The 15926-nt window shown below is 41.2% G+C and overlaps 1 protein-coding gene across 1 annotated transcript in view; it reads right to left on the bottom strand.

Annotated features, from left to right (window-relative positions):
- AGBL1 (AGBL carboxypeptidase 1) overlaps window positions 1-15926 on the bottom strand; it is an 836354-nt gene that overhangs the window by 177489 nt on the left and 642939 nt on the right. The window lies entirely within an intron of this gene.

Below are 15926 nucleotides of genomic sequence, written 5' to 3'. Positions count from 1 at the left end.
ACCCCATGGACTGTAGCACGCCAGGTTTCCCTGTTCTTCACTGTCTCCCAGAGATTGCTCAAACTCAGGTCCATTGAGTTGGTGAAGCCATCCAACCATTTCATCCCCCATTGCCCCTTTCTCCTCCGGCCCTCCATTTTTCCCAGCATCAGGGTCTTTTCCAATGAGTTATTTCTTCACATCAGGTGGCCAAAGTATTGGAGTTTCAGCTTCAGCATCAGTCCTTCCAATGAATATTCGGGGTTGATCTCCTTTAGGATGGACTGGTTGGATCTCCTTGCAGTCCAAGGGACTCTCAAGAGTCTTCTCCAACACCACAGTTCAAAAGCATCAATTTCTTCAGTGTTCAGCCTTCTTTATGGTCCAGCTCTCACATCCACACATGACTACTAGAAAAACCATAGCTTTCCATTTCCTGCCACTTTCCAAGTGCAAAGGTGGGTCTATTATCCTAAGAGTGGAAAAATTACTCATGGGAAATTACACAGCAAGGTAGTGGCAGGGCTGGAATTGCACCTAAATCTTTGGAAGCTTGCAAACCATGATTTTGACCCATTACTCTGACATTTCTTATCTCTCCTCCCCAAGGAACACTAATCTTGATTGATCTTACAGGAAATTATTATAAAATACAGGAAAGGGGAACTTCGTGGTCAAATTATCCGCCTGCAACATCTGCCTTTTGGAGCTTCCCAATGCAGTGTAGCACATTGAAGGCAATGAGAAAGTCAGCAGTAGTGGTGCTTGCTTTTCTTGTTTGACTAGATTCCCAAATTAATTTGACTTCTGAACCCTATTTCACAGCATTCTATTGCCAGGGACACATCTTGGACAGCAATGCACACCAAGTACAGTCTTGGTGACCAGAGCCAGAAAACCCCATGCAGTTAAAAATGAAATGATACTTTCCCTTATGGAGAAAGATGAAATGGGCAGAGAGATATATATTATATAAAAATGTATATTATAGTGTCCTAAATACTTTCAGTATACATTTCATTATTATATTTTTTCTTATAATCTGCTCATTCACCATTAATTTTTTTTTTTAAGTCATGCATTTAAAACCAGCTTTTTAAACCAAGGAACAATGATTTTACATTTTATGTGCTGACTGTAGACGCAGCAAAGCAGGAGCACAAAAGAAAAAGGAAAGCTGGATGGAAACGCACCCTGAGCCTGGGACAGGGGTGCTAATAAGTCTCTTCACCTTCCCTGGGGGTTTGCCTTATCCATGTGAAGTGAAGCCCCCATTTGCACACTCACTGAACAATGGCAGGAGTGGGAGGGAAGTCTTGCTCTGGGGTCTTCATTTTTGTCCACAGAGGACCACGTAAGAGCAACAGAGAGCCAAGGAAGGGAGCGGCCAGTGGGAAGGAGTCGTCAGCCCCATCATGGAGGGAGCCAGTGTTATCCCAACTCCCTTTTCTCCTGACATGACATCATCACTTTTTTGCAAAGAAAGAAAGTGAAACATTAGTAGCTCAGTCATGTCTGACTCTTCATGAACCCATGGACTGTAGGCCATCAGGCTCCTCTGCCATGGGGATTCTCCAGGCAACAACACTGGAGTGGGTTGCCATTCCCTTCTGCAGGGGATCTTCCTGACCCAGCGATTGAACCTGGGTCTCCTGCATTGCAGGCAGATTCTTTACCGAGTCACCAGGGAAGCTCCAACTTTGTTGCAATGGGGAAGCAAAGAGACAAATAGTGGCACTGACCTCTCACCAGGAAGGGGCTGGCCGTGGTTCTGAGTCAGCATCAAGGTGTGACCTCTGCAAACCAGAAGTCTATTTTTTAAAATTATTTTTACTGGAGTACAGTTGCTTTACAGTGTTGTGTTAGTTTCTACTCTACAGCCACAATTCCAAAAGACACACACAGCCCAATGTTCACTGCAGTATTATTCATCGTAGTCAGGAAATGGAAGCAACCTAAACGTCCACCAACAGAGGGATAGATAAAGAAGATGTGGTTCATACACACAATGAAATATTACTCTGCCATAAAAAGGACTGAAAGTGGGTCATTTGTAGAGACATGAATGGACCTAGACACTGTCATACAGAGTGAAGTAAGTCCGAAAGAAAAAAAAAAAAAAACCAAGGTGTCTATTTTCACAAAGTTTTCCTTCCATCTTTCAGACCCCACCCCTTGTGGACCTAGACATAGTTCACACTTCTCTGCCTAAATTGTCTTATTCATCACTTCTTTTCCTGTAACAGTTCCTAGTCTCTGCATCTTTTCCAACTACAGATTTCCTGTCACTCTCTTCCATAATCTAAACTAAACTCATCATGCCAGACTTCTCACTAAAAACTAAATTATGATTTTACTCCCTCTCTTGTCGTATTTTTTTAATGAGAACTTGGTCATGGTCATATTATATCAGCAATATTTATTTCGGGTCAAACAGTCCTAGTTTTCAATCCTAACTATATTTCAAGATAACTGTGTGACTGTGAGGAAGTTTCTTAACCTCTAAGAAGCTAAGTTTCTCAGGTCAAAAAAGAATATACCATATGGATGTTCCAGGGTTGCTTATAATCTAAGGATTTGAAAAATGAAAAAGAGTAATAATATGCAAACTGCTTAGAGCAGTGTCCTGCATAAAGGTTTGACGTTAGTGAAGGTCACCTCCCTTCATGATATTGGAAGGGATCAAACTCAGCCCATGTGAGAGGTCACTGGAGATGTTACAGACTGAGGGTAGGTGGGAAGAGTTTAGTTCCAGATGGTGAGAAGTGCCTATTTTCATTAGTAAGTGTATGAGTGGGGAACGCTCTAGATATATGTGCCCCATGCAAATGACCTGTCCTCTTCCCAAATGAGATCTCACAGATGAGGATAAAGAGCCTTGCAATTAGATACAGATAAACCAGCTATAAAGGGCTTCCCAGGCGGATCAGTGCTAGAGAATCCATTTTTCCTAATGCAGGAGATGTGGGTTCAGTCCCTGGGTAAAGAAGATCCCCTGGAATAGGAAATGGCAACCCACCCTAGTATTCTCACCTAGAAAATTACATGGACAAAGGAGCCTGGCTGGCTACAGTCCATGGGGTCACAAAGAATCAGATACAACTGAGTGACTAGAAAATATCTTTGACCTTTCTGAGTATCAGTTCCTTCACCTATAAAATTTTGCTTTGGAGAAATTTCTATTTAGTTCTTCCACCTATTTTTTTTTTCCAATAGTAAGTACTATAGTACTATATGATCCAGGGTTGGTTGAATGTATGGATAAGAAGGAATTAAGCATACAGAGGAACTCAGTATAGGGAGGAACTATATATATTTAGAGAGGCAACTATAAGTTATATGTGATCTGCATGGAGAGTCAGTGACCTCTAACCCCAAAACCATTCAAATATCAACTGTGAACTACCCTTTTTCTATGTTAAGATGAGGAAACTGACACAGATACATCCCCTTGACTTGTCTAAGGTACACATCTAGTATTTGCCAAATCCTGGAATCCAAATGTTAGTCATTCAGTTGTAATTGACTCTTTTGGACACCATGGACTGTAGTCAGCCAGGCTTCTCTGTCAGTGGAATTCATCAGGCAAGAATAATGAAGTGGGTAGCCATTCCTTTCTCTGGGGCATTTTCCCAACCCAGGGATTGAACCCGTGTCTCCTGCATTGCAGGCATATTCTTGACCACCTGGGGTACCAGGTCCTCTATTTGAAGCAGTCTAGCCTCAGGGTATTTCTACTAAGGGTTCCACTCTACTCTCTCAAAAATTCAGAAAAGTGAACTTCTGGCTGATACCCTCTATTTGAGAACACGATTTTTGAAAGAGTACCGTATATCATAATCTTCTCAATATTTGGCATCAATCATAATTTTTAAGTGCCAGGAACTGAAAACAAATCAGTCTGACTTAGGAATACATAGAAGAAATATTGAGAAGTTCACAGCATGAACAGGAATGCTAGAGAAACAGGATCAGAAAAGAGGTATTGAGAGTAGCCCCTACATAGATAAGACACCTGAAAATCATATCATGTGATTGTATCAAGCCAACTTCTTACTGAGAACAACTATATTGTTGCTCAGTTGCTAAATTGTGTCTAACTGTTTGGAACAACTGTAAACCCAGATAAACTCATACACACACACACACACTCCTATGCACACCATATATTTCAAGAAACTAGATTAAATGCATAGACTTTGGAGTCCCACTGCCTGAATTCAAAACTTGACACCGCCTTTACTGGCTGCATGGTTTTAAACAAGCATTTACTCTTGTTGTGCTTCAGTTGTTGCATCTGTAAAATGGGGGTTATAATAAAATCCATCTCATAAGACTCTTGCACAAACTTTCTTGTTAATCTTTACATGATAATCATGCAAGCAGAGTGACTGCAAACCAATTCCTAGAGAAATGCCACTTGAATAAATATGGGAGGGAGAATGAGCTGGAAATAAGATGGTAATGGGCAAAGTCACTTTGCAAACCTGAAGTCAGTCTGGTTGGGGTGAGGGACATTTTTTAATGTGACATTGATAATATCCTCCTCTATCTCTTTGCTTCTCAGTTTTTCCTCACTCCGTCCCAAAGGCTAAGCTAATGTCCTGCACGCATTTCTAAGCCTCCTACTCCCAAAGATTCCCAGGTCCCGGATTTCTAAACCTGCTGCCTTATCCACAGGCGTGCATGCATGCTAAGCTGCTGCAGTTGTGTCCAGCTCTTTGTGACCCTATGGACTGTAGCTTGCCAGGTTCCTCTGTCCTTGAAATTCTCCTTGCAAGAGTACTGGAGTGGGTTGCCATTTTCTTCTCTAGAGGATCTTTCTGATCCAGGGATCAAACTCTCGTCTCCTGCATTGCAGATGGATTCTTTACCTCTGAGTCATCAGGGGGGCCCATCTTACCTGCAAGGAACCTTTATTTCAAAAGCACCCAGAAAACCTCTGGCTCCTCTAGGTTTCCAGCCAGTGACTTACCCTGCAGCCCCAATGTCAGTCTGGTTGGGGGTGAGAGACATTTTTTATGTGTCATTGATAATGTCCTCCTCTATCTCTCTGCTTCTTGCCTGCTTCAAGTTTCATCTGCCCTCATGACAGAAGGGAGAAAGAAAACCAATACAATTTCCTTCCTGTGAGCACTGCAGGATCTGACAGAACCCCAGAAGAACAAAGCTGGAGTCTTCACTACTAGGTACATCATCACCTGAGCCGTCAGCTCAAATCTCATTGCAGAGTATTTATTGCTGGTGATAACGTAAGAGGCAGAAAGATCGCAGCATGATTTGGGAATGCATGGTGGCATTCGATCCTCTGAGCCGTGGGGGGATAACCTCCAGCCTTAGGTTCTGAGAAAGCTGACTGCGAAGGTCAGAAAGAGGGAATCAGACACTGCCTCCACACCCCCACCCATGAAACAATTCCTTGGGCATGTGAAATCTTTCTAGGTCAGTGAACTATAGAAAAGAAAAACCCAACTGAGCCCAGGCCAAAAAGGCCAGAAGCCTAATTCAACAATGTGGGGCATATAATCCTGTCTTTTCTCTCTTTGTTGGTTATATCGGTGCAATGTTGTTTATATACATATCTAAATCCAAAGATTTTTGCTTTGGCAAGGAATTAGTAATCATGCATTCTTAAATTCACATTATCTTTACCACTCGTAAAACCCACTGTCATGTGTTCTTATTTAATCTTACCAAACTGTGATAACTTTTTATTATTGCCACGTAAAATCAAGTGACAAATTTTATGTCCAGAAACATGGGGGAACGTGGTTAAGGCTACCAAATTAGCAAGTGGTAGTTTGTGAGCCACTCTGTAGTTAAAATCTAGCACTAATAGTGGATTGTTTTCTAGTCACCATTGTCCTCATGATCTACTTAAAATACTCCAGTGGCTAGCCAAGACAGAGAACCCAAGTCTCAAAGAGCTGCCAGAACTTGGTTATGGTCCTCGAAGACTCTTTTGGGTGTAACTTAGACAAAAGGTTAGTTGATTATAAACAACTAAGAACTATACAGTTTTACTGCATTTATTTATCTGATCATGCTTGCTAAGTCTCTTCATTATTGTCCAACTCTTTGTGACCCCATAGACTGTAGCCCACCAGGCTCCTCTGTCCATGGAATTTTCCAGGCAATAATATTGGAGTATGTTGCTGTTTCCTACTGCAGGGGTTCTTCCCGACCCAGGGATTGAACCTGTATTTCCTGCATTTCTTTATTGGCAGGTAGGTTCTTTACCACTATTAATTGGGCTCCTGAATTTTGCTAAGTGATATGCCAAGTTTTGTGGATACGTCACAGAACAAAATACGTAAAACTGTGGCTCCCATGGAACTTATTCTATGACTTCATCAGTTAATTTCTTAATTCAAACTAAATCTTAACATGTACATTAAAGGCCTCCAGAAAAATGGGTGTAATCTGTCCACATTGATATCAATTTTGACACAGTGAAACCTAAGCTTACAGTAAATCATGGGAAGTGTAGAGTTCTATTTAGTTGAGAATCCCAGGTGCAACATTTAAGGAGGGGGTGGTACAAAAAAAACAAAAAAACCCTCAGTAATCAAGATAAATTATATTTAAATGCAGTACCTTTAAAAATCAAAATTAATGCAAAAATCCATTATGGTTGGAGTGTCAAAATTATAAATAAAGGCAAGGTTTTTGTCTTTAGCTTCCTTAGCCTTGACAGGGATGTGAAAATCAGAATCAAGCTCCTGCCCCATGGAAAATAAACCATTTTATATTAAATAAATTATCTTTATATATATTTTCTAATTTCAGTTGTACTCGGCTTTGGAGATCTTTTCTTATAGTTTAGTCTGGAAAGACAATAAATCTAAAGAAAGCTAGTTTTCACCATAATAAAAAATAAAAACAAGGTCTTGGGATGTACCATCCTCATGCTTTTCTTGTATCCAATAAAGACCCTTCTCCTAAAGGAAAATCTATTTTCAGGGCCTTAACACAAGAGAATAAACTGGAATTCAAAACATCTTTAAGAATAACATCACCTTCCCAAAGTACTTCTGCAGAGCAACACAGCGTTTGCCAGCCTATGTGTTACTGCGGGACACCTCAGTTGACAGTTCTGAATTCACAAGTTCAGTTAGTCTCAAGGCCATGAGATCCTTCAAGTCTTAATCTCAGTGTCCCCGCTGTGATGTGGAAGGTCCCCAAGTATGGCAGGCTGTTTCACTCTTCACCATGTTTTTGTTTGGTAAATATTTGAACGGTGCAATCACACTCCCTCTCAGGCCACTGTATCATCAACGCTGTGCCTTTTGAATTGGTGTCCTTATCATTAGCATCCCCAACATTCCAAATCCTGCCTGATTCTTGCTCTCCCTTCTCTTTGACTCAACAGAGTCTAGAAGGGAGGGAAAACATGGTCTACATTTTCATACCCTTTTCTCCAAGTACACTGTTAACTGTGCCAAAGCATAGCAAGTAAAAAGCGCCCATGGGCATCTAATCAGTGAGAAAACCGGCATTCCCACCAATCATTGTAGTACCCTGTTGCCAATGAACTGTCACTAAACATGGGACATCTAATGGCCATAATACTATGTATTATCCAGCAATTCTGAGTAACTACCACTGTGCCAGGGCTTCTGCGATGGCTCAGTGGTAAATGTCTGCCTGCTGATGCAGGAGATACAGGTTTGATCCCTGGGTTGAGTGGGAAGATCCCCTGGAGAAGGAAATGGAAATCTACTCTGGTATTCTTGCCTGGAAAATCCCATGGACAGAGGAGCCTGGTGGGCTACAGTCTGTGGAGTCACAAAGGAGTCAGACATGACTTAGCTATTAAACAACAATACCCATTGTGCCTAGCTCTATACATGTTTATCTTGCATGACCCTAAGTTAAAGTTTCATCATGCACTGGTTATAAGTGTCCTCTTGATACAGATGGAGGAAATGTGCTAACTTGCTCAAGGTCACACAACTCAAGTGACCAAAGCTGAGATTTAGATCCAATACCCATTCTTCTCTAACTGTTTCATGTTGGGAACCCAACTCTATAATACAGCCAAAATCAGCCCTGGCTTGGTTATGGCTGAAGCACAATGCATTTCCAGATTTTATGTCTAGTACTGAACAATGGTTCAGAAAACCAGATATCTAGTCTCAGCTACTACAAGAATTTGCTTATGGCCTTGACTCTCTCACATATTAATGGAGACACTGTTCTTCACTATGTAAAAGATAAGTTGATAAGCATGCCATATAACTCAGTACCTCATTTATGGATCCAATAAGTCAGTGTATATTTAAATGTCTTAAAACGTACAAGTCACAATGTACTCTTAAGCTAATACTATTATATTCCATTACAGTATTGCTGAATGATTTATTTTGCATATTCCTCTGCTGTTTGACTTCAATAGTGAAGGTTAAACAAAATAACATCACATGGTTTTTCAGTTTATGCTTTATGCCAGACACTGAGCTAGATGTAGGGGCCCCAGTGATGAGTAAGATATGAATCAGACCCTTCCAGAGCTCACAGTCTAGTGGATGATTTCTAAAACCAGAGTTCTACTTAGATGGGTTTTAGTGAAATCTTCAAGTATACATGTGTGTGCCTTGGTTTTAGGACTGCATCCATGACATGTGGTGCTCAGTCACTGGCGGTGTCTCTGCGACTCCATGAACTGTAGCCTGCCATGCTTCTCTGTCCATGGGATTCTCCAGGCAAGAATACTGGAGTGGGTTGCCATTTCCTCCTCCAGGAGATCTTGCTGACCCAGGGACTGAACCCACGTCTCCTGCATCTCTTGTTTGGCAGTCTCTTCTTTACCACTGTACCACCTGGGGAGCCCATAACTTTTGCTGACATCAGACCACAGTTCAACAGGCCACCTTGGTCTGTGGTGCACATAGACTCTACACGCTGGCAGAAAAGGCAAAATTCACTCTACAAAAAGACGTTTCTGAAGCAGTGCATCAGTATTAGAGGAGAAAGAATCCCACTGGAAAAACTGTCACAGCTGCTCACACAGGTACCTGAGCAGATACACACATATGAAGATAATGCATACCAAGGCTTACCTAGAGATTCACCCAAACTTTGTCTCTCTCTCTTTTATTTTTAATTTGATGTGGACCATATTTTTGAAATCTTTATTGAATTTGTTAAAATATCACTCTGTTTTATGTTTTGGTTTCTTTGTCTGCAAGGCATGTGAGATCTTAGCTACCTGACCAGGGATCAAGCCCAGCCTCCTACACTGGAAGGTGAAGTCTTAACCACTGAACTGCCAGGGAAGTCCCAGCCTTTGTCTCTTAACAGAGCACTGGAAAAAGAGGCAGCCATTACTCTTAGGCTGGACCTAGCATTGTTTGATTCCCTCATGCCTTTTTTAACTTTTCCCAGGCTGCTTCCTCTGCCAACCTAACCTTCCAACAATTATTTAATTATCCCTGAAGCACCTCTTTCTCTAAGAAACCCTTTCTGATCAATCACAAGGCTCTACACCACCCTGGAAGAGTCATTTGATCTTTTGCATGTTCCCAAAACAGCTAAAAGAGGTTTCTGGGCTCCTCTCTGCTCCTGTGAGCTCCTTGAATGAAATTATTTATTTTGTCCCCTTATATATGAAAAGTGAAAGTGTCAGTGGCTTATTTGTGTCTGACTCTTTGAGATTCCATGGATTGTAGCCCCCCAGGTTCCTCTGTCCATGGACTTCTCCAAGCAAGAATATTGGATTGGGTTGCCATTCACTTCTCCAGGGGATCTTCCCAACCCAGGGGTTGGATCAGGGTCTCCAGCAATGCAAGCAGATTCTTTATATCTGAGCCACCAGGGAAGCCCTTAATCTATATATAGTGGCAACATAAAAGAAATAATCACAACTCTGCATTCATTCATTTATTCAGCCTACATTTAACTTTCAGCTCTACTGACAATCTTTCAAGGATATTATCTCTGCTACAGCACTCTCAAATATTACCTGTTTTTTTTTCTTTCATATCTCATATACCACTGATCATAAATATCCTCTTTGTTCCTCATTTTTACCTCCAGGTCACTGTTTCTTCTTCTTCTTCTTCTGTAAACTTCTCCCCTTCTCCAGCTCCTTTGATGTCTGTGCCAAAAGACTATACTTTTGCTATTGATCATCATTCCCATGGAGCCACCTTTTCGCAGGACTCTCCTGGTGGCTCAGATGGTAAGGCATCTGTCTACAATGCGGGAGACCCGGGTTCGATCCCTGGGTCAGGAAGGTCCCCTGGAGAAGGAAATGGCAACCCACTCCAGTACTATTGCCTGGAAAATCCCACAGAAGGAGGAGCCTGGTAGGCTACAGTCCATGGGGTTGTAAAGAGTCGGACACAACTGAGCGACTTCACTCACCTGCATGCTTCAGATCACTTCTCTTCATTCCTTGAATATTTTAGCACTAAATTGAAAAACTCTCTGTAATTCTTGAAGACTTCAACATCCAAGCAGATGACCCCTCCAAAATCCTAGCCCCTTAATTTCTTGGTTTCTTTGCCTCCAATGGCTTTTTCTTTGATCTTGCTTACTTATTCCCAAAGGGCATACCCAAGAAATCTTTTAGAGTCTTTTTTTAAAAATTTTATAATGTGTTAGAATTCAAACAACAGTGTGAATGAGCCATAATTATACGTACATCTCCTCCCTCTTGAGCCTCCCTCCCTTCCCCCCATCCCATCACAGAGTGCCAGACTGGGCTCCCTGTGCTATTCAGCAACTTCTCAATAACTGTCTGTTTTACACACAGTAGTGTATATATGTTGATGCTACTTTCTCTATTCATCCCACTCACTCCTTGCCCCACTGTGTCAACAAATCCATTCTCTTCATTCACATCTCCATTCCTTCCATGTGAATAGGTTCATCAGTGCCTTTTTTCTAGATTCCACACATGTATGTTAATATAGGATATTTGTCTTTCCCTTTCTGACTTGCTTCACTCTGTATAACAGACTCTAGGTTCATCCATCTCACTAGAAGTGATTCAACTTCATTTTTTTTTATGGCTAAAGTGTTAGTCACTCAGTCGTGTCTGACTCTTTGTGACTCCATGGACTTTAGCCACCAGGCTCCTCTGTCCATGGAATTCTCCAGGCAAGAATAATGGAGCGGGTTGCCATTTCCTTATCCTTTTATGGCTAAGATACCATTGCATGTATGTAGTACATCTTCTTTATACATTCATCTGTCGAAGGACATTTTTCTTTTATTTAATCACGTCACCCCTTCTTTAATCTCATTTTCAAGCATCTTTTATCTTTCTAGAAACTATCATCCAGAACCTTGACTCTTGGATTTCTCAGCTCTGCCAAGACCTCCATTCATGGGCCCTATTGTCTTTTCAGGCCCCATGGCTCTTGAGCATCCCCACTTCCCTTCTTACCAGCTTATATTCCATGGTTTATTATTAATCACTCCTGGCATTTACTCTTAACCACTTTGCTGTCTCTACGAGACCCCATCATTCTTGTCTGGCAAAACCCATGGTTACAGACAAATATTGCCCATTGCAGGTTTGATCAGAGCAAGGATACACAGCTGAGAAACCAGTCACATGCTTACATTCATGGGCACATATTGCAAATTGGACTTTGAGCAGGAAAGTAAACTCTTCTCATAGGAAATCCTGCAGGTTCTGTGGCAAAGAACATGCATAGTCAACACTTTATCAAAGAAAGAGAGAATGAATACTTGGAAGCATTAATACAATCTTCAGTGGTAGCAATAAAAATAAGCAAGTTCATTTAATATCTATTTCAAAGACAAAGAGCAGAAAGGAAACATAAAAGAGGAGAAGAAATAAAAAAAATGATTCTCAAGTTTTGAATATGATAATTAGGTAAATATTAGTGTTAGTTATCCCCCTTTAAAAAAAAAAACTAAGGAGGAATAAGTGCAGTGTTGCAAAATGGACGAAAAGCTCTTTTTCACCATTGGTTAGGCTAAATGAAAATGAAAGTGTGAGTCGCTCAGTCGTGTCCAACTCTTTGTGACTATACCCTGCCAGGCTCCTCTGTCCCTGGAATTCTTCTGACAAGAATGTTGTAGTGGGTTGCCATTCCTTTCTCCAGGGGATCTTCCTGACTCAGGGCTCAAACTAAAGCCTCCTGCACTGCAGGCAGACTCTTTACCCTGTGAGCCACCTGGGTCATCCAAGGGAAGCTATCACAGAGGTGGTTGGCCATGGAAGTATGGGGCTCTGGGGAGAAGTCAGGGCTAGAGATAGCAATGTGAACACTATCTGTATGTATTTGTTATTTGAACATAATAGGGTTCATTGAGGATAGAATATAAACATGCAAGAGCTGAGGGCCAAGAATTAAGCTCTAAGGCAACTGGATGAGAAAGTGAAGACATCAACAGTTTGAGAATCGGTGAGTAGACACACTGGGGAGGGGCGTCACGGAAACCAAGAGGACACTAGTGTGTGCCAGACACTTGACATACACTATCCTGATCCCCACACCTTGCTGGACAGGTATTAGTATTTCCATCTAACAAGTGAATATATATCAAAAATTAGAAAGACTGATGACCACATCTAAGTTCACACAAGTATTATGTTTTAACATTGGTAATCAAGCTGAAGTCCAGTAACTTCAAAATTCCTGTGTCCCTATACTACAAAGCTACAGTCATCAAGACAGAATGGTACTGGCACAAAAACAGAAATATAGACCAATGGAACAGACAGAAAGCCCAGAAATAAACCCAGGCACCTATGGGTACCTTATTTTTGACAAAGGAGGTAAGAATAAACAATAAGGCAAAGATAGCATCTTCAATAAGTGGCGCTGGGAAAACTGGACAGCTATGTGTACAATAATGAAATTAGAACATTTCCTTACCATACACAAAGATAAACTCAAAACGGATTAAAGACCTAAATGTAAGACAGGAGAGTATGAAACTCTTAGAGGAAAACATAAGCAGAACACTCTAAGACATAAATCACAGCAGGACCCCCTAGGACCCACCTACTGTGCTGAGTCGCTCACTATTGTCTGACTGTTTGTGACCCCCTGGACTGTAGCCCACCAGGCTCCTCCATCCATGGGGATTCCCCAGGCAAGAACACTGGAGTTGGTTGCCGTGCCCTCCTCCAGGGGATCTTCCCAATCCAGGGATCGAACCCAGGTCTCCCACATTGAAGGCAGATTCTTTACTGTCTGAGCCACCGGGGAAGCACGACCCACCTGCTAGAGTAGTGGCAATAAAAACAAAAATAAACAAGTAGGACCTAATTAAACCTAAAAGCCTTTAATAGCAGAGGAAACTATAAACAAGGTGAAAAGACAACCCTCAGAATGGGAGAAAATAATAGCAGATGAAACAGCAGATAAATGATTAATTTCTAAAATACACAAGCAGGCCATACTACTCAATACCAGAAAAGGAAACAACCCAATCAAAAATGGGAAAAAGACCTAAACAGACATTTCTCTGAAGAAGACATATAGATGGCTAACAAACACATGAAAAGATGCTCAATATCACTCATTATTAGAGAAATGCAAATCAAAACTATAAAGAGATTTCACCTAACACCAGTCAGAATGACCATCATCAAAACTTCTACAAATCATAAATGCTGGAGAGGGTGTGGAGAAAAGGGAATGCTCTTGCACTGTTGGTAGAAGTGAATTGATGAATTGATACAGTTACTATGGAAGACAGTATGGCAATTCCTTAAAAAAATAGGAATAAAACCACCATATGACCCAGCAACCCCACTACTAGGCATATACCCTGAGAAAACAAAATTGAAAAAGACGCATGTAACCCAGTGTTCATTGCAGCACTATTTACAATAGCTAGAACATGGAAGCAACCTAGATGTCTATTGACAGATGAATGGATAAAGCAGCTGTGGTATAAATATATATACACATACATACATACAATGGAGTATTACTCAGCTTTCTAATGAAGTGGATGAACCTAGAGCCTATTATACAGAGTGAAGTAAGTCAGAAAGAGAAAAACAGGGAATCTAGAAAGATAGGACTGGTGAAAATATTTGTAGGCCAGCGATGGAGGCACAGACATAGAGAACAGATTTACGGACACAGAGTGGGCAGGAAGGAGAGGGTGCGTTGTATGCAGAGAGTAAAATGGAAACTTACATTACCATATTTAAAATATATAGCCAATGGGAATCCGCCATGTGACTCAGGGAACTCAAACAGGGTCTCTGTAACAACCGCGAGGGGTAGGGAGGGAGATAGGAGTGAAGTTCAAAAGGGAGGTGGCATATGTGTACCTGTGGCTGATTCATGTTGATGTTTGGCAAAAACCAATACAATTCTGTAAAGCAAATATCCTTCAATTAAAAAATAAATTAATTAAAAATAAAAAAATTCCTATGTCTTTCATTATACCTTATTATCATCATTGAAGAGTTTTAAAAAAAGAATAAAAGGAAGAAGGAAGGAAGGGAAGGAGGGAGGGGAAAAGTATGGAATGTGAAGTGAGGTGAGGGGAGGGGTGAGTGAATAAATGAATTCTGTGTAGGTGCACTCAGGTCATGTCTGACTCTTCATGACCCCATGGACTGACTGTAGCCCGCCAGGCTCCTCTGTCGATGGGGATTCTCCAGGCCAGAACACTGGAGTGGGTTGCCATTTCCTCTTCCAGGGAATCTTCCTGACCCAGGGACTGAACCCGAGTCTCTTATGCCTCCTGCATTGGCAGGCGGATTCTTAACCACTGAGCCACCAGGGAAGAGAATAAACGAATTCTAGTCCATGGCAAAAAGGTTCAGGATGAAGTCTGGATTTACTCTAAAATTCATCAATCTCTTAGCATTGAAAAGAAGAAAAAGAAGACGTTTTGACCCCCATTGTAAAGATGACTTGTATTTTTTTTAAGACTGGTGGGTTTTTCTCTATCTCATCTTTAGTGTATATGCCCACTCAGGACTATTATCAATTAACTTTTAATTTTAATTGATACGTAAAGTGCTCGCAGTGTAGCACAGAACTGGGACTGTATAGGTCTAAAAATAAGACTTGTTTTCTAGCTAACTGCTGCTGACTTTCCCACATCACTGTTCTTTGCCATTTGATTAAGAAGAAAAGGTGGTCACATACGCAGGGCATGGTTTCTCCCTTACAGATCAGCAGTTTGACTGGCTGGCCATTACTCTTCTTTGTCTGATGCTTAGATTTCTTCTCATTATATTGATATTTGTGTCATTATTTACTAAACTTCATTGTTAGGTTTCCCAGTAATTCATTCCTTTTTTTTTTTTTTTTCTCTCTCTCTTTGGAGAGAAAAGGGAAACTATTGGTAGAGAAAGGAAGTATTGGGGGATAGACTGTTTAATTCTTTAGGCAATTAGCCTAGAAGCCAAGACCAATGAGAGTGCCAGATGCAGGGACTCTAGCTCTATCTATTCAGAAATGCTTAGATTTAAGGGGGTCAGGGATAATGTTTTTGTTCTGTTTTGTTTTCATGGAATTATCATGTTTCCACTGCTTTTCTCCCAGAGTTTCACTTCATTTATTTTTCTGTTCAAGAGACAGGTTTACAAAACACAATTTGCAAAGGGAAAAAAAAAACCCCAAAATTCCTCATTCCCTAGCCTCCTGCAGCTCCATGGCCCCCTGCCCCTTACCTAGCCATTAGCATCATTGCCGATTTGTCAAGCTCTGTTTTCCTTTCACAACTCTTAACTAGCCATACATTTTCTCATCTTTTTCCTCCTCTTCCCTTGGTTCTGGGGGAAGTTTGTTCTTCTGACTGCCCTTCATTAAGCTACACTGTTTGCCTGCCTTTGCGTGATGGCAGGGTGGTTTTTAGATGATTTTTTTGTTCTTGTTGTTGTTATTTTTTGGTGGCACCATGTGGGATCTTAGTTCCCTGACCAGGGATCGAATCCATGCCCCCCTACACCTAGGAGCATGGAGTCTTAACCACTAGGTTACCAGGGA

The sequence above is a fragment of the Dama dama genome, chromosome 13, assembly GCF_033118175.1.
Source record: "Dama dama isolate Ldn47 chromosome 13, ASM3311817v1, whole genome shotgun sequence".
In the NCBI taxonomy this organism is placed as follows: Eukaryota; Metazoa; Chordata; class Mammalia; order Artiodactyla; family Cervidae; genus Dama; species Dama dama.
The sequence above is the reverse complement of the archived record's forward strand: the minus strand, read 5'-3'. Positions and strand labels throughout refer to the sequence as shown.